This window comes from Somniosus microcephalus, unplaced genomic scaffold, assembly GCF_052327205.1.
Source record: "Somniosus microcephalus isolate GS21.2 unplaced genomic scaffold, FLI_Smic_1.0 unresolved_chr4, whole genome shotgun sequence".
In the NCBI taxonomy this organism is placed as follows: domain Eukaryota; kingdom Metazoa; phylum Chordata; class Chondrichthyes; order Squaliformes; family Somniosidae; genus Somniosus; species Somniosus microcephalus.
The window spans coordinates 29,498,827-29,525,902 of NW_028225182.1; the positions used below are offsets into that span (position 1 = coordinate 29,498,827).

General features: G+C 48.6%; 37 non-coding genes across 37 annotated transcripts; all 37 read left to right on the forward strand.

Moving 5' to 3' along the window:
* Window positions 1-341: 341 nt before the first annotated feature.
* On the forward strand, window positions 342-415 carry trnai-aau (transfer RNA isoleucine (anticodon AAU)). Its single transcript has one exon. It is a non-coding gene; the product is annotated as a tRNA-Ile (tRNA).
* A 527-nt stretch (window positions 416-942) lies between these two features.
* trnae-cuc (transfer RNA glutamic acid (anticodon CUC)) lies at window positions 943-1,014 on the forward strand. The gene has a single exon. It is a non-coding gene; the product is annotated as a tRNA-Glu (tRNA).
* An 891-nt stretch (window positions 1,015-1,905) lies between these two features.
* trnaf-gaa (transfer RNA phenylalanine (anticodon GAA)) lies at window positions 1,906-1,978 on the forward strand. The gene has a single exon. It is a non-coding gene; the product is annotated as a tRNA-Phe (tRNA).
* Window positions 1,979-2,401: 423 nt separating this feature from the next.
* trnai-aau (transfer RNA isoleucine (anticodon AAU)) lies at window positions 2,402-2,475 on the forward strand. The gene has a single exon. It is a non-coding gene; the product is annotated as a tRNA-Ile (tRNA).
* A 527-nt stretch (window positions 2,476-3,002) lies between these two features.
* Window positions 3,003-3,074, forward strand: trnae-cuc (transfer RNA glutamic acid (anticodon CUC)). The gene has a single exon. It is a non-coding gene; the product is annotated as a tRNA-Glu (tRNA).
* Window positions 3,075-3,965: 891 nt separating this feature from the next.
* On the forward strand, window positions 3,966-4,038 carry trnaf-gaa (transfer RNA phenylalanine (anticodon GAA)). The gene has a single exon. It is a non-coding gene; the product is annotated as a tRNA-Phe (tRNA).
* Window positions 4,039-4,454: 416 nt separating this feature from the next.
* Window positions 4,455-4,529, forward strand: trnai-aau (transfer RNA isoleucine (anticodon AAU)). The gene has a single exon. It is a non-coding gene; the product is annotated as a tRNA-Ile (tRNA).
* Window positions 4,530-5,056: 527 nt separating this feature from the next.
* Window positions 5,057-5,128, forward strand: trnae-cuc (transfer RNA glutamic acid (anticodon CUC)). The gene has a single exon. It is a non-coding gene; the product is annotated as a tRNA-Glu (tRNA).
* An 891-nt stretch (window positions 5,129-6,019) lies between these two features.
* trnaf-gaa (transfer RNA phenylalanine (anticodon GAA)) lies at window positions 6,020-6,092 on the forward strand. Its single transcript has one exon. It is a non-coding gene; the product is annotated as a tRNA-Phe (tRNA).
* A 1,000-nt stretch (window positions 6,093-7,092) lies between these two features.
* trnae-cuc (transfer RNA glutamic acid (anticodon CUC)) lies at window positions 7,093-7,164 on the forward strand. Its single transcript has one exon. It is a non-coding gene; the product is annotated as a tRNA-Glu (tRNA).
* Window positions 7,165-8,061: 897 nt separating this feature from the next.
* Window positions 8,062-8,134, forward strand: trnaf-gaa (transfer RNA phenylalanine (anticodon GAA)). The gene has a single exon. It is a non-coding gene; the product is annotated as a tRNA-Phe (tRNA).
* Window positions 8,135-8,556: 422 nt separating this feature from the next.
* On the forward strand, window positions 8,557-8,630 carry trnai-aau (transfer RNA isoleucine (anticodon AAU)). Its single transcript has one exon. It is a non-coding gene; the product is annotated as a tRNA-Ile (tRNA).
* Window positions 8,631-9,157: 527 nt separating this feature from the next.
* trnae-cuc (transfer RNA glutamic acid (anticodon CUC)) lies at window positions 9,158-9,229 on the forward strand. The gene has a single exon. It is a non-coding gene; the product is annotated as a tRNA-Glu (tRNA).
* An 897-nt stretch (window positions 9,230-10,126) lies between these two features.
* On the forward strand, window positions 10,127-10,199 carry trnaf-gaa (transfer RNA phenylalanine (anticodon GAA)). Its single transcript has one exon. It is a non-coding gene; the product is annotated as a tRNA-Phe (tRNA).
* A 423-nt stretch (window positions 10,200-10,622) lies between these two features.
* trnai-aau (transfer RNA isoleucine (anticodon AAU)) lies at window positions 10,623-10,696 on the forward strand. Its single transcript has one exon. It is a non-coding gene; the product is annotated as a tRNA-Ile (tRNA).
* Window positions 10,697-11,223: 527 nt separating this feature from the next.
* trnae-cuc (transfer RNA glutamic acid (anticodon CUC)) lies at window positions 11,224-11,295 on the forward strand. Its single transcript has one exon. It is a non-coding gene; the product is annotated as a tRNA-Glu (tRNA).
* Window positions 11,296-12,185: 890 nt separating this feature from the next.
* trnaf-gaa (transfer RNA phenylalanine (anticodon GAA)) lies at window positions 12,186-12,258 on the forward strand. Its single transcript has one exon. It is a non-coding gene; the product is annotated as a tRNA-Phe (tRNA).
* A 415-nt stretch (window positions 12,259-12,673) lies between these two features.
* On the forward strand, window positions 12,674-12,747 carry trnai-aau (transfer RNA isoleucine (anticodon AAU)). The gene has a single exon. It is a non-coding gene; the product is annotated as a tRNA-Ile (tRNA).
* A 518-nt stretch (window positions 12,748-13,265) lies between these two features.
* trnae-cuc (transfer RNA glutamic acid (anticodon CUC)) lies at window positions 13,266-13,337 on the forward strand. Its single transcript has one exon. It is a non-coding gene; the product is annotated as a tRNA-Glu (tRNA).
* Window positions 13,338-14,234: 897 nt separating this feature from the next.
* On the forward strand, window positions 14,235-14,307 carry trnaf-gaa (transfer RNA phenylalanine (anticodon GAA)). The gene has a single exon. It is a non-coding gene; the product is annotated as a tRNA-Phe (tRNA).
* A 423-nt stretch (window positions 14,308-14,730) lies between these two features.
* Window positions 14,731-14,804, forward strand: trnai-aau (transfer RNA isoleucine (anticodon AAU)). Its single transcript has one exon. It is a non-coding gene; the product is annotated as a tRNA-Ile (tRNA).
* A 527-nt stretch (window positions 14,805-15,331) lies between these two features.
* trnae-cuc (transfer RNA glutamic acid (anticodon CUC)) lies at window positions 15,332-15,403 on the forward strand. The gene has a single exon. It is a non-coding gene; the product is annotated as a tRNA-Glu (tRNA).
* An 897-nt stretch (window positions 15,404-16,300) lies between these two features.
* trnaf-gaa (transfer RNA phenylalanine (anticodon GAA)) lies at window positions 16,301-16,373 on the forward strand. The gene has a single exon. It is a non-coding gene; the product is annotated as a tRNA-Phe (tRNA).
* Window positions 16,374-16,796: 423 nt separating this feature from the next.
* trnai-aau (transfer RNA isoleucine (anticodon AAU)) lies at window positions 16,797-16,870 on the forward strand. The gene has a single exon. It is a non-coding gene; the product is annotated as a tRNA-Ile (tRNA).
* Window positions 16,871-17,397: 527 nt separating this feature from the next.
* trnae-cuc (transfer RNA glutamic acid (anticodon CUC)) lies at window positions 17,398-17,469 on the forward strand. The gene has a single exon. It is a non-coding gene; the product is annotated as a tRNA-Glu (tRNA).
* Window positions 17,470-18,366: 897 nt separating this feature from the next.
* Window positions 18,367-18,439, forward strand: trnaf-gaa (transfer RNA phenylalanine (anticodon GAA)). The gene has a single exon. It is a non-coding gene; the product is annotated as a tRNA-Phe (tRNA).
* Window positions 18,440-18,862: 423 nt separating this feature from the next.
* Window positions 18,863-18,936, forward strand: trnai-aau (transfer RNA isoleucine (anticodon AAU)). The gene has a single exon. It is a non-coding gene; the product is annotated as a tRNA-Ile (tRNA).
* A 527-nt stretch (window positions 18,937-19,463) lies between these two features.
* On the forward strand, window positions 19,464-19,535 carry trnae-cuc (transfer RNA glutamic acid (anticodon CUC)). Its single transcript has one exon. It is a non-coding gene; the product is annotated as a tRNA-Glu (tRNA).
* An 891-nt stretch (window positions 19,536-20,426) lies between these two features.
* Window positions 20,427-20,499, forward strand: trnaf-gaa (transfer RNA phenylalanine (anticodon GAA)). Its single transcript has one exon. It is a non-coding gene; the product is annotated as a tRNA-Phe (tRNA).
* Window positions 20,500-21,515: 1,016 nt separating this feature from the next.
* trnae-cuc (transfer RNA glutamic acid (anticodon CUC)) lies at window positions 21,516-21,587 on the forward strand. The gene has a single exon. It is a non-coding gene; the product is annotated as a tRNA-Glu (tRNA).
* An 892-nt stretch (window positions 21,588-22,479) lies between these two features.
* trnaf-gaa (transfer RNA phenylalanine (anticodon GAA)) lies at window positions 22,480-22,552 on the forward strand. The gene has a single exon. It is a non-coding gene; the product is annotated as a tRNA-Phe (tRNA).
* A 423-nt stretch (window positions 22,553-22,975) lies between these two features.
* Window positions 22,976-23,049, forward strand: trnai-aau (transfer RNA isoleucine (anticodon AAU)). The gene has a single exon. It is a non-coding gene; the product is annotated as a tRNA-Ile (tRNA).
* A 527-nt stretch (window positions 23,050-23,576) lies between these two features.
* On the forward strand, window positions 23,577-23,648 carry trnae-cuc (transfer RNA glutamic acid (anticodon CUC)). Its single transcript has one exon. It is a non-coding gene; the product is annotated as a tRNA-Glu (tRNA).
* Window positions 23,649-24,538: 890 nt separating this feature from the next.
* Window positions 24,539-24,611, forward strand: trnaf-gaa (transfer RNA phenylalanine (anticodon GAA)). Its single transcript has one exon. It is a non-coding gene; the product is annotated as a tRNA-Phe (tRNA).
* A 415-nt stretch (window positions 24,612-25,026) lies between these two features.
* On the forward strand, window positions 25,027-25,100 carry trnai-aau (transfer RNA isoleucine (anticodon AAU)). The gene has a single exon. It is a non-coding gene; the product is annotated as a tRNA-Ile (tRNA).
* Window positions 25,101-25,618: 518 nt separating this feature from the next.
* On the forward strand, window positions 25,619-25,690 carry trnae-cuc (transfer RNA glutamic acid (anticodon CUC)). The gene has a single exon. It is a non-coding gene; the product is annotated as a tRNA-Glu (tRNA).
* Window positions 25,691-26,587: 897 nt separating this feature from the next.
* trnaf-gaa (transfer RNA phenylalanine (anticodon GAA)) lies at window positions 26,588-26,660 on the forward strand. The gene has a single exon. It is a non-coding gene; the product is annotated as a tRNA-Phe (tRNA).
* The last annotated feature ends 416 nt before the right edge of the window (window positions 26,661-27,076 follow it).

Here is a 27,076-nt window from a genome sequence, read left to right on the forward strand (position 1 = left end):
AACGAATGGGAGTGAAACCACGTCGGACATGCTGGATCCGGCTCCAACCGTCCGCTGCAGGTTCGAATTCAGTCGGGGTCCCGCCGTCTGCTTTTATACCGGGACAGTGTTTGTGGGAGGGGCTGTGGTGCGACAAAAAATTTTAGAATGAGGTTTGTTAGACCATAGAGCAGTCTTTCTGTTACTTTGGATTTACACTCTGCCCAGTTGTATATACGAACAGTTAACAATGTTTAAGCGATGTGGTGTGTTCAATGTTTGTGCAGTAACTCGGTCACCCAGTGTGAGCCTGAAAGACAATTTCCCAGCCTAGGTTCGAGCCTGGCCAACGGGAGCATTGTGGCCGGTTAGCTCAGTTGGTGAGAGCGTGGTGCTAATAACGCCAAGGTCGCGGGTTCGATCCCCGTACGGGCCATCAGGATGTTTTCATAATTTTACGCTTTTCCCGCACATTTCCAGTACAAACTTTATAAGGAAGCCAATGCACACAGACTCTCACGGGGGATATATTTGGATTAACATCCTTTGCCACCGGGGCTGAGAGACACATCTTTCTGTTCTTTTGTCTTTCTGGGTTTGCTGTTGAAAGTTGAACAGGCGGCATGTTGCCGATAAGGGTCACAGGCAGGTAATAGACAGACAGAGCGGCTCTGACCCCGCGAGATGGGCAAAAGGCTTCAGTTCAGGACAAATGCATCAATGAATTGTTCGCCCAGCACCGAGAGAGACAACATCCAGAGAAAAACACAGGAGGAAATCGATTTCAAGTGGATGCCTACCCGCACTTGGTGCCGTGCTTTCGCGAACACATCTGTTGTGTTCTCATGTAAAAAATATAATTTTGTCCGAACAGTTTGCCTGGCGCGAAAGGATCTGAATTGCAAAGGAGCAAGCATGAAAAGCTGCGTTGATGTGCTTGCTGCCAGGAGGCTGGCTGCAGCTTCCCTGGTGGTCTAGTGGTTAGGATTCGGCGCTCTCACCGCCGCGGCCCGGGTTCGATTCCCGGTCAGGGAACAGTGCGTTTTGGGGCTGTTTGAATTGCCACCATGCAATGCACCCTTACGGAACAATGCTCTGCCCCTGATTCAACTTTCCACACCGCTGCTCAACATCACTCTTCATACAGCGATACAAAATGCACATTTTTGATTTCTGTAAAATGCGTGCTGTTTCAAAGTCAGCAGGACTTGATTTCTGTTAAATTTAGACTGGCTGACTTTAAATGTTGCCAACATTTAACTGCAGCTCACAGTGTCAGGGCAGTCACGGTTTTTATCAGTCTTCCGTATATCTCCTTGCCCACTGCATCTCCCGAACAAACTTAGCTTATCACAGGCACGGCTATCGATTATTTTCATTGCCAGTGTGAAAAATGCAAATTTTGAAACTTACCAACGTGTGCAAGCCGGGAATCAGAGAGTCCGTGGCCCCTGATAACTTGAGCATTAAGATGATCATTAGCCCTTCCTGTATTGCTCAGTAGCCCACTGTGCGAGGAACTAAGAACCACGGGCATTTTCACTTCTGTGTGGGGCTCAGCACCATACCTGAAGATTGAACTTGATTTGGCTCGTGATCAGTGCGGCTCAGTGAGACTTCGGCCCGTCTCTCCCTTCGCAACCCGTCAGTGTGGAGAAAAGAACAGGGAATTTTACACATGTGTTGTGCTCTGTAACTTTATTTGAACATGTCATTGCATTTCACGCTGTGTCCAACACGGTGAGGTCCCCCGTGCTGTGTCAGCTTTGTATCTTTATCAACACTGCAGCTTTACATTAACACAACCTGAGCTCCGAGATCTGGTCGGGTCACATTGCCCGAAGTGAGGAATGAGCGAGAGGGGCAATTCCACCCGGGGATAGAAAATCCTCCAAAAGAACGACAGAATACTGCGTTTGACGTGAAGCCGAAATAGCTCAGTTGGGAGAGCGTTAGACTGAAGATCTAAAGGTCCCTGGTTCGATCCCGGGTTTCGGCAGGTTTTAGTTACTTTCTGTCTCCTTCACTACAAAAGGTACGAATCAAGAGAAATTTTACGCTCCTGATGACGCGTTTCCCAAACGAATGGGAGTGAAACCACGTCGGACATGCTGGATCCGGCTCCAACCGTCCGCTGCAGGTTCGAATTCAGTCGGGGTCCCGCCGTCTGCTTTTATACCGGGACAGTGTTTGTGGGAGGGGCTGTGGTGCGACAAAAATTTTTAGAATGAGGTTTGTTAGACCATAGAGCAGTCTTTCTGTTACTTTGGATTTACACTCTGCCCAGTTGTATATACGAACAGTTAACAATGTTTAAGCGATGTGGTGTGTTCAATGTTTGTGCCGTAACTCGGTCACCCAGTGTGAGCCTGAAAGACAATTTCCCAGCCTAGGTTCGAGCCTGGCCAACGGGAGCATATGTGGCCGGTTAGCTCAGTTGGTGAGAGCGTGGTGCTAATAACGCCAAGGTCGCGGGTTCGATCCCCGTACGGGCCATCAGGATGTTTTCATAATTATACGCTTTTCCCGCACATTTCCAATACAAACTTTATAAGGAAGCCAATGCACACAGACTCTCACGGGGGATATATTTGGATTAACATCCTTTGCCACCGGGGCTGAGAGACACATCTTTCTGTTCTTTTGTCTTTCTGGGTTTGCTGTTGAAAGTTGAACAGGCGGCATGTTGCCGATAAGGGTCACAGGCAGGTAATAGACAGACAGAGCGGCTCTGACCCCGCGAGATGGGCAAAAGGCTTCAGTTCAGGACAAATGCATCAATGAATTGTTCGCCCAGCACCGAGAGAGACAACATCCAGAGAAAAACACAGGAGGAAATCGATTTCAAGTGGATGCCTACCCGCACTTGGTGCCGTGCTTTCGCGAACACGTCTGTTGTGTTCTCATGTAAAAAATATAATTTTGTCCGAACAGTTTGCCTGGCGCGAAAGGATCTGAATTGCAAAGGAGCAAGCATGAAAAGCTGCGTTGATGTGCTTGCTGCCAGGAGGCTGGCTGCAGCTTCCCTGGTGGTCTAGTGGTTAGGATTCGGCGCTCTCACCGCCGCGGCCCGGGTTCGATTCCCGGTCAGGGAACAGTGCGTTTTGGGGCTGTTTGAATTGCCACCATGCAATGCACCCTTACGGAACAATGCTCCGCCCCTGATTCAACTTTCCACACCGCTGCTCAACATCACTCTTCATACAGCGATACAAAATGCACATTCTTGATTTCTGTAAAATGCGTGCTGTTTCAAAGTCAGCAGGACTTGATTTCTGTCAAATTTAGACTGGCTGACTTTAAATGTTGCCAACATTTAACTGCAGCTCACAGTGTCAGGGCAGTCACGGTTTTTATCAGTCTTCCGTATATCTCCTTGCCCACTGCATCTCCCGAACAAACTTAGCTTATCACAGGCACGGCTATCGATTATTTTCATTGCCAGTGTGAAAAATGCAAATTTTGAAACTTACCAACGTGTGCAAGCCTGGAATCAGAGAGTCCGTGGCCCCTGATAACTTGAGCATTAAGATGATCATTAGCCCTTCCTGTATTGCTCAGTAGCCCACTGTGCGAGGAACTAAGAACCACGGGCATTTTCACTTCTGTGTGGGGCTCAGCACCATACCTGAAGATTGAACTTGATTTGGCTCGTGATCAGTGCGGCTCAGTGAGACTTCGGCCCGTCTCTCCCTTCGCAACCCGTCAGTGTGGAGAAAAGAACAGGGAATTTTACACATGTGTTGTGCTCTGTAACTTTATTTGAACATGTCATTGCATTTCACGCTGTGTCCAACACGGTGAGGTCCCCCGTGCTGTGTCAGCTTTGTATCTTTATCAACACTGCAGCTTTACATTAACAGAACCTGAGCTCCGAGATCTGGTCGGGTCACATTGCCCGAAGTGAGGAATGAGCGAGAGGGGCAATTCCACCCGGGGATAGAAAATCCTCCAAAAGAACGACAGAATACTGCGTTTGACGTGAAGCCGAAATAGCTCAGTTGGGAGAGCGTTAGACTGAAGATCTAAAGGTCCGTGGTTCGATCCCGGGTTTCGGCAGGTTTTAGTTACTTTCTGTCTCCTTCACTACAAAAGGTACGAATCAAGAGAAATTTTACGCTCCTGATGACGCGTTTCCCAAACGAATGGGAGTGACACCACGTCGGACATGCTGGATCCGGCTCCAACCGTCCGCTGCAGGTTCGAATTCAGTCGGGGTCCCGCCGTCTGCTTTTATACCGGGACAGTGTTTGTGGGAGGGGCTGTGGTGCGACAAAAATTTTTAGAATGAGGTTTGTTAGACCAGTCTTTCTGTTACTTTGGATTTACACTCTGCCCAGTTGTATATACGAACAGTTAACAATGTTTAAGCGATGTGGTGTGTTCAATGTTTGTGCAGTAACTCGGTCACCCAGTGTGAGCCTGAAAGACAATTTCCCAGCCTAGGTTCGAGCCTGGCCAACGGGAGCATATGTGGCCGGTTAGCTCAGTTGGTGAGAGCGTGGTGCTAATAACGCCAAGGGTCGCGGGTTCGATCCCCGTACGGGCCATCAGGATGTTTTCATAATTATACGCTTTTCCCGCACATTTCCAATACAAACGTTATAAGGAAGCCAATGCACACAGACTCTCACGGGGGATATATTTGGATTAACATCCTTTGCCACCGGGGCTGAGAGACACATCTTTCTGTTCTTTTGTCTTTCTGGGTTTGCTGTTGAAAGTTGAACAGGCGGCATGTTGCCGATAAGGGTCACAGGCAGGTAATAGACAGACAGAGCGGCTCTGACCCCGCGAGATGGGCAAAAGGCTTCAGTTCAGGACAAATGCATCAATGAATTGTTCGCCCAGCACCGAGAGAGACAACATCCAGAGAAAAACACAGGAGGAAATCGATTTCAAGTGGATGCCTACCCGCACTTGGTGCCGTGCTTTCGCGAACACGTCTGTTGTGTTCTCATGTAAAAAATATAATTTTGTCCGAACAGTTTGCCTGGCGCGAAAGGATCTGAATTGCAAAGGAGCAAGCATGAAAAGCTGCGTTGATGTGCTTGCTGCCAGGAGGCTGGCTGCAGCTTCCCTGGTGGTCTAGTGGTTAGGATTCGGCGCTCTCACCGCCGCGGCCCGGGTTCGATTCCCGGTCAGGGAACAGTGCGTTTTGGGGCTGTTTGAATTGCCACCATGCAATGCACCCTTACGGAACAATGCTCCGCCCCTGATTCAACTTTCCACACCGCTGCTCAACATCACTCTTCATACAGCGATACAAAATGCACATTCTTGATTTCTGTAAAATGCGTGCTGTTTCAAAGTCAGCAGGACTTGATTTCTGTCAAATTTAGACTGGCTGACTTTAAATGTTGCCAACATTTAACTGCAGCTCACAGTGTCAGGGCAGTCACGGTTTTTATCAGTCTTCCGTATATCTCCTTGCCCACTGCATCTCCCGAACAAACTTAGCTTATCACAGGCACGGCTATCGATTATTTTCATTGCCAGTGTGAAAAATGCAAATTTGGAAACTTACCAACGTGTGCAAGCCTGGAATCAGAGAGTCCGTGGCCCCTGATAACTTGAGCATTAAGATGATCATTAGCCCTTCCTGTATTGCTCAGTAGCCCACTGTGCGAGGAACTAAGAACCACGGGCATTTTCACTTCTGTGTGGGGCTCAGCACCATACCTGAAGATTGAACTTGATTTGGCTCGTGATCAGTGCGGCTCAGTGAGACTTCGGCCCGTCTCTCCCTTCGCAACCCGTCAGTGTGGAGAAAAGAACAGGGAATTTTACACATGTGTTGTGCTCTGTAACTTTATTTGAACATGTCATTGCATTTCACGCTGTGTCCAACACGGTGAGGTCCCCCGTGCTGTGTCAGCTTTGTATCTTTATCAACACTGCAGCTTTACATTAACAGAACCTGAGCTCCGAGATCTGGTCGGGTCACATTGCCCAAAGTGAGGAATGAGCGAGAGGGGCAATTCCACCCGGGGATAGAAAATCCTCCAAAAGAACGACAGAATACTGCGTTTGACGTGAAGCCGAAATAGCTCAGTTGGGAGAGCGTTAGACTGAAGATCTAAAGGTCCCTGGTTCGATCCCGGGTTTCGGCAGGTTTTAGTTACTTTCTGTCTCCTTCACTACAAAAGGTACGAATCAAGAGAAATTTTACGCTCCTGATGACGCGTTTCCCAAACGAATGGGAGTGACACCACGTCGGACATGCTGGATCCGGCTCCAACCGTCCGCTGCAGGTTCGAATTCAGTCGGGGTCCCGCCGTCTGCTTTTATACCGGGACAGTGTTTGTGGGAGGGGCTGTGGTGCGACAAAAATTTTTAGAATGAGGTTTGTTAGACCAGTCTTTCTGTTACTTTGGATTTACACTCTGCCCAGTTGTATATACGAACAGTTAACAATGTTTAAGCGATGTGGTGTGTTCAATGTTTGTGCAGTAACTCGGTCACCCAGTGTGAGCCTGAAAGACAATTTTCCAGCCTAGGTTCGAGCCTGGCCAACGGGAGCATTGTGGCCAGTTATCTCAGTTGGTGAGAGCGTGGTGCTAATAACGCCAAGGTCGCGGGTTCGATCCCCGTACGGGCCATCAGGATGTTTTCATAATTTTACGCTTTTCCCGCACATTTCCAATACAAACTTTATAAGGAAGCCAATGCACACAGACTCTCACGGGGGATATATTTGGATTAACATCCTTTGCCACCGGGGCTGAGAGACACATCTTTCTGGGTTTGCTGTTGAAAGTTGAACAGGCGGCATGTTGCCGATAAGTGTCACAGGCAGGTAATACACAGACAGAGCGGCTCTGACCCCGCGAGATGGGTAAAAGGCTTCAGTTCAGGACAAATGCATCAATGAATTGTTCGCCCAGCACCGAGAGAGACAACATCCAGAGAAAAACACAGGAGGAAATCGATTTCAAGTGGATGCCTACCCGCACTTGGTGCCGTGCTTTCGCGAACACGTCTGTTGTGTTCTCATGTAAAAAATATAATTTTGTCCGAACAGTTTGCCTGGCGCGAAAGGATCTGAATTGCAAAGGAGCAAGCATGAAAAGCTGCGTTGATGTGCTTGCTGCCAGGAGGCTGGCTGCAGCTTCCCTGGTGGTCTAGTGGTTAGGATTCGGCGCTCTCACCGCCGCGGTCCGGGTTCGATTCCCGGTCAGGGAACAGTGCGTTTTGGGGCTGTTTGAATTGCCACCATGCAATGCACCCTTACGGAACAATGCTCCGCCCCTGATTCAACTTTCCACACCGCTGCTCAACATCACTCTTCATACAGCGATACAAAATGCACATTCTTGATTTTTGTAAAATGCGTGCTGTTTCAAAGTCAGCAGGACTTGATTTCTGTCAAATTTAGACTGGCTGACTTTAAATGTTGCCAACATTTAACTGCAGCTCACAGTGTCAGGGCAGTCACGGTTTTTATCAGTCTTCCGTATATCTCCTTGCCCACTGCATCTCCCGAACAAACTTAGCTTATCACAGGCACGGCTATCGATTATTTTCATTGCCAGTGTGAAAAATGCAAATTTTGAAACTTACCAACGTGTGCAAGCCTGGAATCAGAGAGTCCGTGGCCCCTGATAACTTGAGCATTAAGATGATCATTAGCCCTTCCTGTATTGCTCAGTAGCCCACTGTGCGAGGAACTAAGAACCACGGGCATTTTCACTTCTGTGTGGGGCTCAGCACCATACCTGCAGCTGAAGATTGAACTTGATTTGGCTCGTGATCAGTGCGGCTCAGTGAGACTTCGGCCCGTCTCTCCCTTCGCAACCCATCAGTGTGGAGAAAAGAACAGGGAATTTTACACATGTGTTGTGCTCTGTAACTTTATTTGAACATGTCATTGCATTTCACGCTGTGTCCAACACGGTGAGGTCCCCCGTGCTGTGTCAGCTTTGTATCTTTATCAACACTGCAGCTTTACATTAACAGAACCTGAGCTCCGAGATCTGGTCGGGTCACATTGCCCGAAGTGAGGAATGAGCGAGAGGGGCAATTCCACCCGGGGATAGAAAATCCTCCAAAAGAACGACAGAATACGGCGTTTGACGTGAAGCCGAAATAGCTCAGTTGGGAGAGCGTTAGACTGAAGATCTAAAGGTCCCTGGTTCGATCCCGGGTTTCGCCAGGTTTTAGTTACTTTCTGTCTCCTTCACTGCAAAAGGTACGAATCAAGAGAAATTTTACGCTCCTGATGACGCGTTTCCCAAACGAATGGGAGTGACACCACGTCGGACATGCTGGATCCGGCTCCAACCGTCCGCTGCAGGTTCGAATTCAGTCGGGGTCCCGCCGTCTGCTTTTATACCGGGACAGTGTTTGTGGGAGGGGCTGTGGTGCGACAAAAAATTTTAGAATGAGGTTTGTTAGACCATAGAGCAGTCTTTCTGTTACTTTGGATTTACACTCTGCCCAGTTGCATATACGAACAGTTAACAATGTTTAAGCGATGTGGTGTGTTCAATGTTTGTGCAGTAACTCGGTCACCCAGTGTGAGCCTGAAAGACAATTTCCCAGCCTAGGTTCGAGCCTGGCCAACGGGAGCATTGTGGCCGGTTAGCTCAGTTGGTGAGAGCGTGGTGCTAATAACGCCAAGGTCGCGGGTTCGATCCCCGTACGGGCCATCAGGATGTTTTCATAATTTTACGCTTTTCCCGCACATTTCCAGTACAAACTTTATAAGGAAGCCAATGCACACAGACTCTCACGGGGGATATATTTGGATTAACATCCTTTGCCACCGGGGCTGAGAGACACATCTTTCTGTTCTTTTGTCTTTCTGGGTTTGCTGTTGAAAGTTGAACAGGCGGCATGTTGCCGATAAGGGTCACAGGCAGGTAATAGACAGACAGAGCGGCTCTGACCCCGCGAGATGGGCAAAAGGCTTCAGTTCAGGACAAATGCATCAATGAATTGTTCGCCCAGCACCGAGAGAGACAACATCCAGAGAAAAACACAGGAGGAAATCGATTTCAAGTGGATGCCTACCCGCACTTGGTGCCGTGCTTTCGCGAACACATCTGTTGTGTTCTCATGTAAAAAATATAATTTTGTCCGAACAGTTTGCCTGGCGCGAAAGGATCTGAATTGCAAAGGAGCAAGCATGAAAAGCTGCGTTGATGTGCTTGCTGCCAGGAGGCTGGCTGCAGCTTCCCTGGTGGTCTAGTGGTTAGGATTCGGCGCTCTCACCGCCGCGGCCCGGGTTCGATTCCCGGTCAGGGAACAGTGCGTTTTGGGGCTGTTTGAATTGCCACCATGCAATGCACCCTTACGGAACAATGCTCTGCCCCTGATTCAACTTTCCACACCGCTGCTCAACATCACTCTTCATACAGCGATACAAAATGCACATTCTTGATTTCTGTAAAATGCGTGCTGTTTCAAAGTCAGCAGGACTTGATTTCTGTCAAATTTAGACTGGCTGACTTTAAATGTTGCCAACATTTAACTGCAGCTCACAGTGTCAGGGCAGTCACGGTTTTTATCAGTCTTCCGTATATCTCCTATCCCACTGCATCTCCCGAACAAACTTAGCTTATCACAGGCACGGCTATCGATTATTTTCATTGCCAGTGTGAAAAATGCAAATTTTGAAACTTACCAACGTGTGCAAGCCGGGAATCAGAGAGTCCGTGGCCCCTGATAACTTGAGCATTAAGATGATCATTAGCCCTTCCTGTATTGCTCAGTAGCCCACTGTGCGAGGAACTAAGAACCACGGGCATTTTCACTTCTGTGTGGGGCTCAGCACCATACCTGCAGCTGAAGATTGAACTTGATTTGGCTCGTGATCAGTGCGGCTCAGTGAGACTTCGGCCCGTCTCTCCCTTCGCAACCCGTCAGTGTGGAGAAAAGAACAGGGAATTTTACACATGTGTTGTGCTCTGTAACTTTATTTGAACATGTCATTGCATTTCACGCTGTGTCCAACACGGTCAGGTCCCCCGTGCTGTGTCAGCTTTGTATCTTTATCAACACTGCAGCTTTACATTAACACAACCTGAGCTCCGAGATCTGGTCGGGTCACATTGCCCGAAGTGAGGAATGAGCGAGAGGGGCAATTCCACCCGGGGATAGAAAATCCTCCAAAAGAACGACAGAATACTGCGTTTGACGTGAAGCCGAAATAGCTCAGTTGGGAGAGCGTTAGACTGAAGATCTAAAGGTCCCTGGTTCGATCCCGGGTTTAGGCAGGTTTTAGTTACTTTCTGTCTCCTTCACTACAAAAGGTACGAATCAAGAGAAATTTTACGCTCCTGATGACGCGTTTCCCAAACGAATGGGAGTGAAACCACGTCGGACATGCTGGATCCGGCTCCAACCGTCCGCTGCAGGTTCGAATTCAGTCGGGGTCCCGCCGTCTGCTTTTATACCGGGACAGTGTTTGTGGGAGGGGCTGTGGTGCGACAAAAATTTTTAGAATGAGGTTTGTTAGACCATAGAGCAGTCTTTCTGTTACTTTGGATTTACACTCTGCCCAGTTGTATATACGAACAGTTAACAATGTTTAAGCGATGTGGTGTGTTCAATGTTTGTGCCGTAACTCGGTCACCCAGTGTGAGCCTGAAAGACAATTTCCCAGCCTAGGTTCGAGCCTGGCCAACGGGAGCATATGTGGCCGGTTAGCTCAGTTGGTGAGAGCGTGGTGCTAATAACGCCAAGGTCGCGGGTTCGATCCCCGTACGGGCCATCAGGATGTTTTCATAATTATACGCTTTTCCCGCACATTTCCAATACAAACTTTATGAGGAAGCCAATGCACACAGACTCTCACGGGGGATATATTTGGATTAACATCCTTTGCCACCGGGGCTGAGAGACACATCTTTCTGTTCTTTTGTCTTTCTGGGTTTGCTGTTGAAAGTTGAACAGGCGGCATGTTGCCGATAAGGGTCACAGGCAGGTAATAGACAGACAGAGCGGCTCTGACCCCGCGAGATGGGCAAAAGGCTTCAGTTCAGGACAAATGCATCAATGAATTGTTCGCCCAGCACCGAGAGAGACAACATCCAGAGAAAAACACAGGAGGAAATCGATTTCAAGTGGATGCCTACCCGCACTTGGTGCCGTGCTTTCGCGAACACGTCTGTTGTGTTCTCATGTAAAAAATATAATTTTGTCCGAACAGTTTGCCTGGCGCGAAAGGATCTGAATTGCAAAGGAGCAAGCATGAAAAGCTGCGTTGATGTGCTTGCTGCCAGGAGGCTGGCTGCAGCTTCCCTGGTGGTCTAGTGGTTAGGATTCGGCGCTCTCACCGCCGCGGCCCGGGTTCGATTCCCGGTCAGGGAACAGTGCGTTTTGGGGCTGTTTGAATTGCCACCATGCAATGCACCCTTACGGAACAATGCTCCGCCCCTGATTCAACTTTCCACACCGCTGCTCAACATCACTCTTCATACAGCGATACAAAATGCACATTCTTGATTTCTGTAAAATGCGTGCTGTTTCAAAGTCAGCAGGACTTGATTTCTGTCAAATTTAGACTGGCTGACTTTAAATGTTGCCAACATTTAACTGCAGCTCACAGTGTCAGGGCAGTCACGGTTTTTATCAGTCTTCCGTATATCTCCTTGCCCACTGCATCTCCCGAACAAACTTAGCTTATCACAGGCACGGCTATCGATTATTTTCATTGCCAGTGTGAAAAATGCAAATTTTGAAACTTACCAACGTGTGCAAGCCTGGAATCAGAGAGTCCGTGGCCCCTGATAACTTGAGCATTAAGATGATCATTAGCCCTTCCTGTATTGCTCAGTAGCCCACTGTGCGAGGAACCACGGGCATTTTCACTTCTGTGTGGGGCTCAGCACCATACCTGCAGCTGAAGATTGAACTTGATTTGGCTCGTGATCAGTGCGGCTCAGTGAGACTTCGGCCCGTCTCTCCCTTCGCAACCCATCAGTGTGGAGAAAAGAACAGGGAATTTTACACATGTGTTGTGCTCTGTAACTTTATTTGAACATGTCATTGCATTTCACGCTGTGTCCAACACGGTGAGGTCCCCCGTGCTGTGTCAGCTTTGTATCTTTATCAACACTGCAGCTTTACATTAACAGAACCTGAGCTCCGAGATCTGGTCGGGTCACATTGCCCGAAGTGAGGAATGAGCGAGAGGGGCAATTCCACCCGGGGATAGAAAATCCTCCAAAAGAACGACAGAATACGGCGTTTGACGTGAAGCCGAAATAGCTCAGTTGGGAGAGCGTTAGACTGAAAATCTAAAGGTCCCTGGTTCGATCCCGGGTTTCGGCAGGTTTTAGTTACTTTCTGTCTCCTTCACTGCAAAAGGTACGAATCAAGAGAAATTTTACGCTCCTGATGACGCGTTTCCCAAACGAATGGGAGTGAAACCACGTCGGACATGCTGGATCCGGCTCCAACCGTCCGCTGCAGGTTCGAATTCAGTCGGGGTCCCGCCGTCTGCTTTTATACCGGGACAGTGTTTGTGGGAGGGGCTGTGGTGCGACAAAAAATTTTAGAATGAGGTTTGTTAGACCAGTCTTTCTGTTACTTTGGATTTACACTCTGCCCAGTTGTATATACGAACAGTTAACAATGTTTAAGCGATGTGGTGTGTTCAATGTTTGTGCAGTAACTCGGTCACCCAGTGTGAGCCTGAAAGACAATTTCCCAGCCTAGGTTCGAGCCTGGCCAACGGGAGCATTGTGGCCGGTTAGCTCAGTTGGTGAGAGCGTGGTGCTAATAACGCCAAGGTCGCGGGTTCGATCCCCGTACGGGCCATCAGGATGTTTTCATAATTTTACGCTTTTCCCGCACATTTCCAGTACAAACTTTATAAGGAAGCCAATGCACACAGACTCTCACGGGGGATATATTTGGATTAACATCCTTTGCCACCGGGGCTGAGAGACTGTTCTTTTGTCTTTCTGGGTTTGCTGTTGAAAGTTGAACAGGCGGCATGTTGCCGATAAGGGTCACAGGCAGGTAATAGACAGACAGAGCGGCTCTGACCCCGCGAGATGGGCAAAAGGCTTCAGTTCAGGACAAATGCATCAATGAATTGTTCGCCCAGCACCGAGAGAGACAACATCCAGAGAAAAACACAGGAGGAAATCGATTTCAAGTGGATGCCTACCCGCACTTGGTGCCGTGCTTTCGCGAACACGTCTGTTGTGTTCTCATGTAAAAAATATAATTTTGTCCGAACAGTTTGCCTGGCGCGAAAGGATCTGAATTGCAAAGGAGCAAGCATGAAAAGCTGCGTTGATGTGCTTGCTGCCAGGAGGCTGGCTGCAGCTTCCCTGGTGGTCTAGTGGTTAGGATTCGGCGCTCTCACCGCCGCGGCCCGGGTTCGATTCCCGGTCAGGGAACAGTGCGTTTTGGGGCTGTTTGAATTGCCACCATGCAATGCACCCTTACGGAACAATGCTCCGCCCCTGATTCAACTTTCCACACCGCTGCTCAACATCACTCTTCATACAGCGATACAAAATGCACATTCTTGATTTCTGTAAAATGCGTGCTGTTTCAAAGTCAGCAGGACTTGATTTCTGTCAAATTTAGACTGGCTGACTTTAAATGTTGCCAACATTTAACTGCAGCTCACAGTGTCAGGGCAGTCACGGTTTTTATCAGACTTCCGTATATCTCCTTGCCCACTGCATCTCCCGAACAAACTTAGCTTATCACAGGCACGGCTATCGATTATTTTCATTGCCAGTGTGAAAAATGCAAATTTTGAAACTTACCAACGTGTGCAAGCCTGGAATCAGAGAGTCCGTGGCCCCTGATAACTTGAGCATTAAGATGATCATTAGCCCTTCCTGTATTGCTCAGTAGCCCACTGTGCGAGGAACTAAGAACCACGGGCATTTTCACTTCTGTGTGGGGCTCAGCACCATACCTGCAGCTGAAGATTGAACTTGATTTGGCTCGTGATCAGTGCGGCTCAGTGAGACTTCGGCCCGTCTCTCCCTTCGCAACCCGTCAGTGTGGAGAAAAGAACAGGGAATTTTACACATGTGTTGTGCTCTGTAACTTTATTTGAACATGTCATTGCATTTCACGCTGTGTCCAACACGGTCAGGTCCCCCGTGCTGTGTCAGCTTTGTATCTTTATCAACACTGCAGCTTTACATTAACACAACCTGAGCTCCGAGATCTGGTCGGGTCACATTGCCCGAAGTGAGGAATGAGCGAGAGGGGCAATTCCACCCGGGGATAGAAAATCCTCCAAAAGAACGACAGAATACTGCGTTTGACGTGAAGCCGAAATAGCTCAGTTGGGAGAGCGTTAGACTGAAGATCTAAAGGTCCCTGGTTCGATCCCGGGTTTCGGCAGGTTTTAGTTACTTTCTGTCTCCTTCACTACAAAAGGTACGAATCAAGAGAAATTTTACGCTCCTGATGACGCGTTTCCCAAACGAATGGGAGTGAAACCACGTCGGACATGCTGGATCCGGCTCCAACCGTCCGCTGCAGGTTCGAATTCAGTCGGGGTCCCGCCGTCTGCTTTTATACCGGGACAGTGTTTGTGGGAGGGGCTGTGGTGCGACAAAAATTTTTAGAATGAGGTTTGTTAGACCATAGAGCAGTCTTTCTGTTACTTTGGATTTACACTCTGCCCAGTTGTATATACGAACAGTTAACAATGTTTAAGCGATGTGGTGTGTTCAATGTTTGTGCCGTAACTCGGTCACCCAGTGTGAGCCTGAAAGACAATTTCCCAGCCTAGGTTCGAGCCTGGCCAACGGGAGCATATGTGGCCGGTTAGCTCAGTTGGTGAGAGCGTGGTGCTAATAACGCCAAGGTCGCGGGTTCGATCCCCGTACGGGCCATCAGGATGTTTTCATAATTATACGCTTTTCCCGCACATTTCCAATACAAACTTTATAAGGAAGCCAATGCACACAGACTCTCACGGGGGATATATTTGGATTAACATCCTTTGCCACCGGGGCTGAGAGACACATCTTTCTGTTCTTTTGTCTTTCTGGGTTTGCTGTTGAAAGTTGAACAGGCGGCATGTTGCCGATAAGGGTCACAGGCAGGTAATAGACAGACAGAGCGGCTCTGACCCCGCGAGATGGGCAAAAGGCTTCAGTTCAGGACAAATGCATCAATGAATTGTTCGCCCAGCACCGAGAGAGACAACATCCAGAGAAAAACACAGGAGGAAATCGATTTCAAGTGGATGCCTACCCGCACTTGGTGCCGTGCTTTCGCGAACACGTCTGTTGTGTTCTCATGTAAAAAATATAATTTTGTCCGAACAGTTTGCCTGGCGCGAAAGGATCTGAATTGCAAAGGAGCAAGCATGAAAAGCTGCGTTGATGTGCTTGCTGCCAAGAGGCTGGCTGCAGCTTCCCTGGTGGTCTAGTGGTTAGGATTCGGCGCTCTCACCGCCGCGGCCCGGGTTCGATTCCCGGTCAGGGAACAGTGCGTTTTGGGGCTGTTTGAATTGCCACCATGCAATGCACCCTTACGGAACAATGCTCCGCCCCTGATTCAACTTTCCACACCGCTGCTCAACATCACTCTTCATACAGCGATACAAAATGCACATTCTTGATTTCTGTAAAATGCGTGCTGTTTCAAAGTCAGCAGGACTTGATTTCTGTCAAATTTAGACTGGCTGACTTTAAATGTTGCCAACATTTAACTGCAGCTCACAGTGTCAGGGCAGTCACGGTTTTTATCAGACTTCCGTATATCTCCTTGCCCACTGCATCTCCCGAACAAACTTAGCTTATCACAGGCACGGCTATCGATTATTTTCATTGCCAGTGTGAAAAATGCAAATTTTGAAACTTACCAACGTGTGCAAGCCTGGAATCAGAGAGTCCGTGGCCCCTGATAACTTGAGCATTAAGATGATCATTAGCCCTTCCTGTATTGCTCAGTAGCCCACTGTGCGAGGAACTAAGAACCACGGGCATTTTCACTTCTGTGTGGGGCTCAGCACCATACCTGCAGCTGAAGATTGAACTTGATTTGGCTCGTGATCAGTGCGGCTCAGTGAGACTTCGGCCCGTCTCTCCCTTCGCAACCCGTCAGTGTGGAGAAAAGAACAGGGAATTTTACACATGTGTTGTGCTCTGTAACTTTATTTGAACATGTCATTGCATTTCACGCTGTGTCCAACACGGTCAGGTCCCCCGTGCTGTGTCAGCTTTGTATCTTTATCAACACTGCAGCTTTACATTAACACAACCTGAGCTCCGAGATCTGGTCGGGTCACATTGCCCGAAGTGAGGAATGAGCGAGAGGGGCAATTCCACCCGGGGATAGAAAATCCTCCAAAAGAACGACAGAATACTGCGTTTGACGTGAAGCCGAAATAGCTCAGTTGGGAGAGCGTTAGACTGAAGATCTAAAGGTCCCTGGTTCGATCCCGGGTTTCGGCAGGTTTTAGTTACTTTCTGTCTCCTTCACTACAAAAGGTACGAATCAAGAGAAATTTTACGCTCCTGATGACGCGTTTCCCAAACGAATGGGAGTGAAACCACGTCGGACATGCTGGATCCGGCTCCAACCGTCCGCTGCAGGTTCGAATTCAGTCGGGGTCCCGCCGTCTGCTTTTATACCGGGACAGTGTTTGTGGGAGGGGCTGTGGTGCGACAAAAATTTTTAGAATGAGGTTTGTTAGACCATAGAGCAGTCTTTCTGTTACTTTGGATTTACACTCTGCCCAGTTGTATATACGAACAGTTAACAATGTTTAAGCGATGTGGTGTGTTCAATGTTTGTGCCGTAACTCGGTCACCCAGTGTGAGCCTGAAAGACAATTTCCCAGCCTAGGTTCGAGCCTGGCCAACGGGAGCATATGTGGCCGGTTAGCTCAGTTGGTGAGAGCGTGGTGCTAATAACGCCAAGGTCGCGGGTTCGATCCCCGTACGGGCCATCAGGATGTTTTCATAATTATACGCTTTTCCCGCACATTTCCAATACAAACTTTATAAGGAAGCCAATGCACACAGACTCTCACGGGGGATATATTTGGATTAACATCCTTTGCCACCGGGGCTGAGAGACACATCTTTCTGTTCTTTTGTCTTTCTGGGTTTGCTGTTGAAAGTTGAACAGGCGGCATGTTGCCGATAAGGGTCACAGGCAGGTAATAGACAGACAGAGCGGCTCTGACCCCGCGAGATGGGCAAAAGGCTTCAGTTCAGGACAAATGCATCAATGAATTGTTCGCCCAGCACCGAGAGAGACAACATCCAGAGAAAAACACAGGAGGAAATCGATTTCAAGTGGATGCCTACCCGCACTTGGTGCCGTGCTTTCGCGAACACGTCTGTTGTGTTCTCATGTAAAAAATATAATTTTGTCCGAACAGTTTGCCTGGCGCGAAAGGATCTGAATTGCAAAGGAGCAAGCATGAAAAGCTGCGTTGATGTGCTTGCTGCCAAGAGGCTGGCTGCAGCTTCCCTGGTGGTCTAGTGGTTAGGATTCGGCGCTCTCACCGCCGCGGCCCGGGTTCGATTCCCGGTCAGGGAACAGTGCGTTTTGGGGCTGTTTGAATTGCCACCATGCAATGCACCCTTACGGAACAATGCTCCGCCCCTGATTCAACTTTCCACACCGCTGCTCAACATCACTCTTCATACAGCGATACAAAATGCACATTCTTGATTTCTGTAAAATGCGTGCTGTTTCAAAGTCAGCAGGACTTGATTTCTGTCAAATTTAGACTGGCTGACTTTAAATGTTGCCAACATTTAACTGCAGCTCACAGTGTCAGGGCAGTCACGGTTTTTATCAGACTTCCGTATATCTCCTTGCCCACTGCATCTCCCGAACAAACTTAGCTTATCACAGGCACGGCTATCGATTATTTTCATTGCCAGTGTGAAAAATGCAAATTTTGAAACTTACCAACGTGTGCAAGCCTGGAATCAGAGAGTCCGTGGCCCCTGATAACTTGAGCATTAAGATGATCATTAGCCCTTCCTGTATTGCTCAGTAGCCCACTGTGCGAGGAACTAAGAACCACGGGCATTTTCACTTCTGTGTGGGGCTCAGCACCATACCTGCAGCTGAAGATTGAACTTGATTTGGCTCGTGATCAGTGCGGCTCAGTGAGACTTCGGCCCGTCTCTCCCTTCGCAACCCGTCAGTGTGGAGAAAAGAACAGGGAATTTTACACATGTGTTGTGCTCTGTAACTTTATTTGAACATGTCATTGCATTTCACGCTGTGTCCAACACGGTCAGGTCCCCCGTGCTGTGTCAGCTTTGTATCTTTATCAACACTGCAGCTTTACATTAACACAACCTGAGCTCCGAGATCTGGTCGGGTCACATTGCCCGAAGTGAGGAATGAGCGAGAGGGGCAATTCCACCCGGGGATAGAAAATCCTCCAAAAGAACGACAGAATACTGCGTTTGACGTGAAGCCGAAATAGCTCAGTTGGGAGAGCGTTAGACTGAAGATCTAAAGGTCCCTGGTTCGATCCCGGGTTTCGGCAGGTTTTAGTTACTTTCTGTCTCCTTCACTACAAAAGGTACGAATCAAGAGAAATTTTACGCTCCTGATGACGCGTTTCCCAAACGAATGGGAGTGAAACCACGTCGGACATGCTGGATCCGGCTCCAACCGTCCGCTGCAGGTTCGAATTCAGTCGGGGTCCCGCCGTCTGCTTTTATACCGGGACAGTGTTTGTGGGAGGGGCTGTGGTGCGACAAAAATTTTTAGAATGAGGTTTGTTAGACCATAGAGCAGTCTTTCTGTTACTTTGGATTTACACTCTGCCCAGTTGTATATACGAACAGTTAACAATGTTTAAGCGATGTGGTGTGTTCAATGTTTGTGCCGTAACTCGGTCACCCAGTGTGAGCCTGAAAGACAATTTCCCAGCCTAGGTTCGAGCCTGGCCAACGGGAGCATATGTGGCCGGTTAGCTCAGTTGGTGAGAGCGTGGTGCTAATAACGCCAAGGTCGCGGGTTCGATCCCCGTACGGGCCATCAGGATGTTTTCATAATTATACGCTTTTCCCGCACATTTCCAATACAAACTTTATAAGGAAGCCAATGCACACAGACTCTCACGGGGGATATATTTGGATTAACATCCTTTGCCACCGGGGCTGAGAGACACATCTTTCTGTTCTTTTGTCTTTCTGGGTTTGCTGTTGAAAGTTGAACAGGCGGCATGTTGCCGATAAGGGTCACAGGCAGGTAATAGACAGACAGAGCGGCTCTGACCCCGCGAGATGGGCAAAAGGCTTCAGTTCAGGACAAATGCATCAATGAATTGTTCGCCCAGCACCGAGAGAGACAACATCCAGAGAAAAACACAGGAGGAAATCGATTTCAAGTGGATGCCTACCCGCACTTGGTGCCGTGCTTTCGCGAACACGTCTGTTGTGTTCTCATGTAAAAAATATAATTTTGTCCGAACAGTTTGCCTGGCGCGAAAGGATCTGAATTGCAAAGGAGCAAGCATGAAAAGCTGCGTTGATGTGCTTGCTGCCAGGAGGCTGGCTGCAGCTTCCCTGGTGGTCTAGTGGTTAGGATTCGGCGCTCTCACCGCCGCGGCCCGGGTTCGATTCCCGGTCAGGGAACAGTGCGTTTTGGGGCTGTTTGAATTGCCACCATGCAATGCACCCTTACGGAACAATGCTCCGCCCCTGATTCAACTTTCCACACCGCTGCTCAACATCACTCTTCATACAGCGATACAAAATGCACATTCTTGATTTCTGTAAAATGCGTGCTGTTTCAAAGTCAGCAGGACTTGATTTCTGTCAAATTTAGACTGGCTGACTTTAAATGTTGCCAACATTTAACTGCAGCTCACAGTGTCAGGGCAGTCACGGTTTTTATCAGTCTTCCGTATATCTCCTTGCCCACTGCATCTCCCGAACAAACTTAGCTTATCACAGGCACGGCTATCGATTATTTTCATTGCCAGTGTGAAAAATGCAAATTTTGAAACTTACCAACGTGTGCAAGCCTGGAATCAGAGAGTCCGTGGCCCCTGATAACTTGAGCATTAAGATGATCATTAGCCCTTCCTGTATTGCTCAGTAGCCCACTGTGCGAGGAACTAAGAACCACGGGCATTTTCACTTCTGTGTGGGGCTCAGCACCATACCTGAAGATTGAACTTGATTTGGCTCGTGATCAGTGCGGCTCAGTGAGACTTCGGCCCGTCTCTCCCTTCGCAACCCATCAGTGTGGAGAAAAGAACAGGGAATTTTACACATGTGTTGTGCTCTGTAACTTTATTTGAACATGTCATTGCATTTCACGCTGTGTCCAACACGGTGAGGTCCCCCGTGCTGTGTCAGCTTTGTATCTTTATCAACACTGCAGCTTTACATTAACAGAACCTGAGCTCCGAGATCTGGTCGGGTCACATTGCCCGAAGTGAGGAATGAGCGAGAGGGGCAATTCCACCCGGGGATAGAAAATCCTCCAAAAGAACGACAGAATACTGCGTTTGACGTGAAGCCGAAATAGCTCAGTTGGGAGAGCGTTAGACTGAAGATCTAAAGGTCCCTGGTTCGATCCCGGGTTTCGGCAGGTTTTAGTTACTTTCTGTCTCCTTCACTACAAAAGGTACGAATCAAGAGAAATTTTACGCTCCTGATGACGCGTTTCCCAAACGAATGGGAGTGACACCACGTCGGACATGCTGGATCCGGCTCCAACCGTCCGCTGCAGGTTCGAATTCAGTCGGGGTCCCGCCGTCTGCTTTTATACCGGGACAGTGTTTGTGGGAGGGGCTGTGGTGCGACAAAAATTTTTAGAATGAGGTTTGTTAGACCAGTCTTTCTGTTACTTTGGATTTACACTCTGCCCAGTTGTATATACGAACAGTTAACAATGTTTAAGCGATGTGGTGTGTTCAATGTTTGTGCAGTAACTCGGTCACCCAGTGTGAGCCTGAAAGACAATTTTCCAGCCTAGGTTCGAGCCTGGCCAACGGGAGCATTGTGGCCGGTTATCTCAGTTGGTGAGAGCGTGGTGCTAATAACGCCAAGGTCGCGGGTTCGATCCCCGTACGGGCCATCAGGATGTTTTCATAATTTTACGCTTTTCCCGCACATTTCCAATACAAACTTTATAAGGAAGCCAATGCACACAGACTCTCACGGGGGATATATTTGGATTAACATCCTTTGCCACCGGGGCTGAGAGACACATCTTTCTGTTCTTTTGTCTTTCTGGGTTTGCTGTTGAAAGTTGAACAGGCGGCATGTTGCCGATAAGTGTCACAGGCAGGTAATACACAGACAGAGCGGCTCTGACCCCGCGAGATGGGTAAAAGGCTTCAGTTCAGGACAAATGCATCAATGAATTGTTCGCCCAGCACCGAGAGAGACAACATCCAGAGAAAAACACAGGAGGAAATCGATTTCAAGTGGATGCCTACCCGCACTTGGTGCCGTGCTTTCGCGAACACGTCTGTTGTGTTCTCATGTAAAAAATATAATTTTGTCCGAACAGTTTGCCTGGCGCGAAAGGATCTGAATTGCAAAGGAGCAAGCATGAAAAGCTGCGTTGATGTGCTTGCTGCCAGGAGGCTGGCTGCAGCTTCCCTGGTGGTCTAGTGGTTAGGATTCGGCGCTCTCACCGCCGCGGCCCGGGTTCGATTCCCGGTCAGGGAACAGTGCGTTTTGGGGCTGTTTGAATTGCCACCATGCAATGCACCCTTACGGAACAATGCTCCGCCCCTGATTCAACTTTCCACACCGCTGCTCAACATCACTCTTCATACAGCGATACAAAATGCACATTCTTGATTTCTGTAAAATGCGTGCTGTTTCAAAGTCAGCAGGACTTGATTTCTGTCAAATTTAGACTGGCTGACTTTAAATGTTGCCAACATTTAACTGCAGCTCACAGTGTCAGGGCAGTCACGGTTTTTATCAGTCTTCCGTATATCTCCTTGCCCACTGCATCTCCCGAACAAACTTAGCTTATCACAGGCACGGCTATCGATTATTTTCATTGCCAGTGTGAAAAATGCAAATTTTGAAACTTACCAACGTGTGCAAGCCTGGAATCAGAGAGTCCGTGGCCCCTGATAACTTGAGCATTAAGATGATCATTAGCCCTTCCTGTATTGCTCAGTAGCCCACTGTGCGAGGAACTAAGAACCACGGGCATTTTCACTTCTGTGTGGGGCTCAGCACCATACCTGCAGCTGAAGATTGAACTTGATTTGGCTCGTGATCAGTGCGGCTCAGTGAGACTTCGGCCCGTCTCTCCCTTCGCAACCCATCAGTGTGGAGAAAAGAACAGGGAATTTTACACATGTGTTGTGCTCTGTAACTTTATTTGAACATGTCATTGCATTTCACGCTGTGTCCAACACGGTGAGGTCCCCTGTGTCAGCTTTGTATCTTTATCAACACTGCAGCTTTACATTAACAGAACCTGAGCTCCGAGATCTGGTCGGGTCACATTGCCCGAAGTGAGGAATGAGCGAGAGGGGCAATTCCACCCGGGGATAGAAAATCCTCCAAAAGAACGACAGAATACTGCGTTTGACGTGAAGCCGAAATAGCTCAGTTGGGAGAGCGTTAGACTGAAGATCTAAAGGTCCCTGGTTCGATCCCGGGTTTCGGCAGGTTTTAGTTACTTTCTGTCTCCTTCACTACAAAAGGTACGAATCAAGAGAAATTTTACGCTCCTGATGACGCGTTTCCCAAACGAATGGGAGTGAAACCACGTCGGACATGCTGGATCCGGCTCCAACCGTCCGCTGCAGGTTCGAATTCAGTCGGGGTCCCGCCGTCTGCTTTTATACCGGGACAGTGTTTGTGGGAGGGGCTGTGGTGCGACAAAAATTTTTAGAATGAGGTTTGTTAGACCATAGAGCAGTCTTTCTGTTACTTTGGATTTACACTCTGCCCAGTTGTATATACGAACAGTTAACAATGTTTAAGCGATGTGGTGTGTTCAATGTTTGTGCCGTAACTCGGTCACCCAGTGTGAGCCTGAAAGACAATTTCCCAGCCTAGGTTCGAGCCTGGCCAACGGGAGCATATGTGGCCGGTTAGCTCAGTTGGTGAGAGCGTGGTGCTAATAACGCCAAGGTCGCGGGTTCGATCCCCGTACGGGCCATCAGGATGTTTTCATAATTATACGCTTTTCCCGCACATTTCCAATACAAACTTTATGAGGAAGCCAATGCACACAGACTCTCACGGGGGATATATTTGGATTAACATCCTTTGCCACCGGGGCTGAGAGACACATCTTTCTGTTCTTTTGTCTTTCTGGGTTTGCTGTTGAAAGTTGAACAGGCGGCATGTTGCCGATAAGGGTCACAGGCAGGTAATAGACAGACAGAGCGGCTCTGACCCCGCGAGATGGGCAAAAGGCTTCAGTTCAGGACAAATGCATCAATGAATTGTTCGCCCAGCACCGAGAGAGACAACATCCAGAGAAAAACACAGGAGGAAATCGATTTCAAGTGGATGCCTACCCGCACTTGGTGCCGTGCTTTCGCGAACACGTCTGTTGTGTTCTCATGTAAAAAATATAATTTTGTCCGAACAGTTTGCCTGGCGCGAAAGGATCTGAATTGCAAAGGAGCAAGCATGAAAAGCTGCGTTGATGTGCTTGCTGCCAGGAGGCTGGCTGCAGCTTCCCTGGTGGTCTAGTGGTTAGGATTCGGCGCTCTCACCGCCGCGGCCCGGGTTCGATTCCCGGTCAGGGAACAGTGCGTTTTGGGGCTGTTTGAATTGCCACCATGCAATGCACCCTTACGGAACAATGCTCCGCCCCTGATTCAACTTTCCACACCGCTGCTCAACATCACTCTTCATACAGCGATACAAAATGCACATTCTTGATTTCTGTAAAATGCGTGCTGTTTCAAAGTCAGCAGGACTTGATTTCTGTCAAATTTAGACTGGCTGACTTTAAATGTTGCCAACATTTAACTGCAGCTCACAGTGTCAGGGCAGTCACGGTTTTTATCAGTCTTCCGTATATCTCCTTGCCCACTGCATCTCCCGAACAAACTTAGCTTATCACAGGCACGGCTATCGATTATTTTCATTGCCAGTGTGAAAAATGCAAATTTTGAAACTTACCAACGTGTGCAAGCCTGGAATCAGAGAGTCCGTGGCCCCTGATAACTTGAGCATTAAGATGATCATTAGCCCTTCCTGTATTGCTCAGTAGCCCACTGTGCGAGGAACCACGGGCATTTTCACTTCTGTGTGGGGCTCAGCACCATACCTGCAGCTGAAGATTGAACTTGATTTGGCTCGTGATCAGTGCGGCTCAGTGAGACTTCGGCCCGTCTCTCCCTTCGCAACCCATCAGTGTGGAGAAAAGAACAGGGAATTTTACACATGTGTTGTGCTCTGTAACTTTATTTGAACATGTCATTGCATTTCACGCTGTGTCCAACACGGTGAGGTCCCCCGTGCTGTGTCAGCTTTGTATCTTTATCAACACTGCAGCTTTACATTAACAGAACCTGAGCTCCGAGATCTGGTCGGGTCACATTGCCCGAAGTGAGGAATGAGCGAGAGGGGCAATTCCACCCGGGGATAGAAAATCCTCCAAAAGAACGACAGAATACGGCGTTTGACGTGAAGCCGAAATAGCTCAGTTGGGAGAGCGTTAGACTGAAAATCTAAAGGTCCCTGGTTCGATCCCGGGTTTCGGCAGGTTTTAGTTACTTTCTGTCTCCTTCACTGCAAAAGGTACGAATCAAGAGAAATTTTACGCTCCTGATGACGCGTTTCCCAAACGAATGGGAGTGAAACCACGTCGGACATGCTGGATCCGGCTCCAACCGTCCGCTGCAGGTTCGAATTCAGTCGGGGTCCCGCCGTCTGCTTTTATACCGGGACAGTGTTTGTGGGAGGGGCTGTGGTGCGACAAAAAATTTTAGAATGAGGTTTGTTAGACCAGTCTTTCTGTTACTTTGGATTTACACTCTGCCCAGTTGTATATACGAACAGTTAACAATGTTTAAGCGATGTGGTGTGTTCAATGTTTGTGCAGTAACTCGGTCACCCAGTGTGAGCCTGAAAGACAATTTCCCAGCCTAGGTTCGAGCCTGGCCAACGGGAGCATTGTGGCCGGTTAGCTCAGTTGGTGAGAGCGTGGTGCTAATAACGCCAAGGTCGCGGGTTCGATCCCCGTACGGGCCATCAGGATGTTTTCATAATTTTACGCTTTTCCCGCACATTTCCAGTACAAACTTTATAAGGAAGCCAATGCACACAGACTCTCACGGGGGATATATTTGGATTAACATCCTTTGCCACCGGGGCTGAGAGACTGTTCTTTTGTCTTTCTGGGTTTGCTGTTGAAAGTTGAACAGGCGGCATGTTGCCGATAAGGGTCACAGGCAGGTAATAGACAGACAGAGCGGCTCTGACCCCGCGAGATGGGCAAAAGGCTTCAGTTCAGGACAAATGCATCAATGAATTGTTCGCCCAGCACCGAGAGAGACAACATCCAGAGAAAAACACAGGAGGAAATCGATTTCAAGTGGATGCCTACCCGCACTTGGTGCCGTGCTTTCGCGAACACGTCTGTTGTGTTCTCATGTAAAAAATATAATTTTGTCCGAACAGTTTGCCTGGCGCGAAAGGATCTGAATTGCAAAGGAGCAAGCATGAAAAGCTGCGTTGATGTGCTTGCTGCCAGGAGGCTGGCTGCAGCTTCCCTGGTGGTCTAGTGGTTAGGATTCGGCGCTCTCACCGCCGCGGCCCGGGTTCGATTCCCGGTCAGGGAACAGTGCGTTTTGGGGCTGTTTGAATTGCCACCATGCAATGCACCCTTACGGAACAATGCTCCGCCCCTGATTCAACTTTCCACACCGCTGCTCAACATCACTCTTCATACAGCGATACAAAATGCACATTCTTGATTTCTGTAAAATGCGTGCTGTTTCAAAGTCAGCAGGACTTGATTTCTGTCAAATTTAGACTGGCTGACTTTAAATGTTGCCAACATTTAACTGCAGCTCACAGTGTCAGGGCAGTCACGGTTTTTATCAGACTTCCGTATATCTCCTTGCCCACTGCATCTCCCGAACAAACTTAGCTTATCACAGGCACGGCTATCGATTATTTTCATTGCCAGTGTGAAAAATGCAAATTTTGAAACTTACCAACGTGTGCAAGCCTGGAATCAGAGAGTCCGTGGCCCCTGATAACTTGAGCATTAAGATGATCATTAGCCCTTCCTGTATTGCTCAGTAGCCCACTGTGCGAGGAACTAAGAACCACGGGCATTTTCACTTCTGTGTGGGGCTCAGCACCATACCTGCAGCTGAAGATTGAACTTGATTTGGCTCGTGATCAGTGCGGCTCAGTGAGACTTCGGCCCGTCTCTCCCTTCGCAACCCGTCAGTGTGGAGAAAAGAACAGGGAATTTTACACATGTGTTGTGCTCTGTAACTTTATTTGAACATGTCATTGCATTTCACGCTGTGTCCAACACGGTCAGGTCCCCCGTGCTGTGTCAGCTTTGTATCTTTATCAACACTGCAGCTTTACATTAACACAACCTGAGCTCCGAGATCTGGTCGGGTCACATTGCCCGAAGTGAGGAATGAGCGAGAGGGGCAATTCCACCCGGGGATAGAAAATCCTCCAAAAGAACGACAGAATACTGCGTTTGACGTGAAGCCGAAATAGCTCAGTTGGGAGAGCGTTAGACTGAAGATCTAAAGGTCCCTGGTTCGATCCCGGGTTTCGGCAGGTTTTAGTTACTTTCTGTCTCCTTCACTACAAAAGGTACGAATCAAGAGAAATTTTACGCTCCTGATGACGCGTTTCCCAAACGAATGGGAGTGAAACCACGTCGGACATGCTGGATCCGGCTCCAACCGTCCGCTGCAGGTTCGAATTCAGTCGGGGTCCCGCCGTCTGCTTTTATACCGGGACAGTGTTTGTGGGAGGGGCTGTGGTGCGACAAAAATTTTTAGAATGAGGTTTGTTAGACCATAGAGCAGTCTTTCTGTTACTTTGGATTTACACTCTGCCCAGTTGTATATACGAACAGTTAACAATGTTTAAGCGATGTGGTGTGTTCAATGTTTGTGCCGTAACTCGGTCACCCAGTGTGAGCCTGAAAGACAATTTCCCAGCCTAGGTTCGAGCCTGGCCAACGGGAG